The following is a 912-nucleotide window of genomic DNA, read 5'->3' on the forward strand; positions in this document are numbered from 1 at the left end:
ATGGCGCTTGCTTGTGGAGTGAATAAACGTTAACGAACCGCATCATAGCCTCGCCATGCTCCTTTAATTGTCTTTCGAACATCCTTTCCCACTACGCCCAAAAGAATAATTATAAATGTTCGGCAGTATCTCAGGATGATCACAGCTCGAAATGTCCTCGGTTCAAGAACCGAACAGGGTGGATGAGCTTCACTGAGCCTAAGCATGCCGGTCACATATAGGAGGTACAAAACACAGGTCAATGGTCACATTTCACAAGCCACATGTCGTCTTTTTAACGATACAGAAACCACCCTAACCGTTTACAAATGCTAAATTTAGGCCTAAAATCGTTTGCATAGGCCTAATTAGGCCTTAGGATAGCTTTAATGAATGTTTAGGATTCTTTCTGTATTGGTAAGCAGTGACCGGTGACCTGCCTTTTGTACCTGTCGCCGTCACATATTACTGTTAAACGTTCCGTCAGTCTGCATGCAACGATCAGCCCGGCTAGCTCAGTCGGTAGAGCATGAGACTCTTCATCTCAGGGTCGTGGGTTCGAGCCCCACGTTGGGCGGTACATCTTTTAATTCTTGGATTTCACATGACGTCACGGCCGCCATGTTGGTGTCCCCAAACAATGAAATGGCGGCCATGTTGGTGTCGCAATCCGATCCTCCGGGAATTGAAAGCTATTATTATGCTAACGTCTTCTTTTGTTTTCGTTGAAAAACATGGCTGTTGATCACGTGAGTGAAAACCAACAATTGGCTGACTGATGCTCTTGTGTCCTTCTTGTGGTGTGGAAGTCAGTAAATTTCTTGTCGTCGAATTTAAACTTGATAGACGTCCAGATAGTCACGGACGTTAGAACGAAAGGAAAAAGGTCGGCAAGATTTCCGCACAGGTCCCTACTTCATTATGCATACACTC

At 45.2% G+C, this 912-nt stretch overlaps 1 non-coding gene across 1 annotated transcript; it reads left to right on the forward strand.

Moving 5' to 3' along the window:
• The first annotated feature begins 483 nt into the window (after window positions 1-483).
• On the forward strand, window positions 484-556 carry Trnak-cuu (transfer RNA lysine (anticodon CUU)). The gene has a single exon. It is a non-coding gene; the product is annotated as a tRNA-Lys (tRNA).
• Window positions 557-912: the final 356 nt, after the last annotated feature.

Source organism: Montipora capricornis, chromosome 1 (genome assembly GCF_036669925.1).
Source record: "Montipora capricornis isolate CH-2021 chromosome 1, ASM3666992v2, whole genome shotgun sequence".
Taxonomy (NCBI): Eukaryota; Metazoa; Cnidaria; class Anthozoa; order Scleractinia; family Acroporidae; genus Montipora; species Montipora capricornis.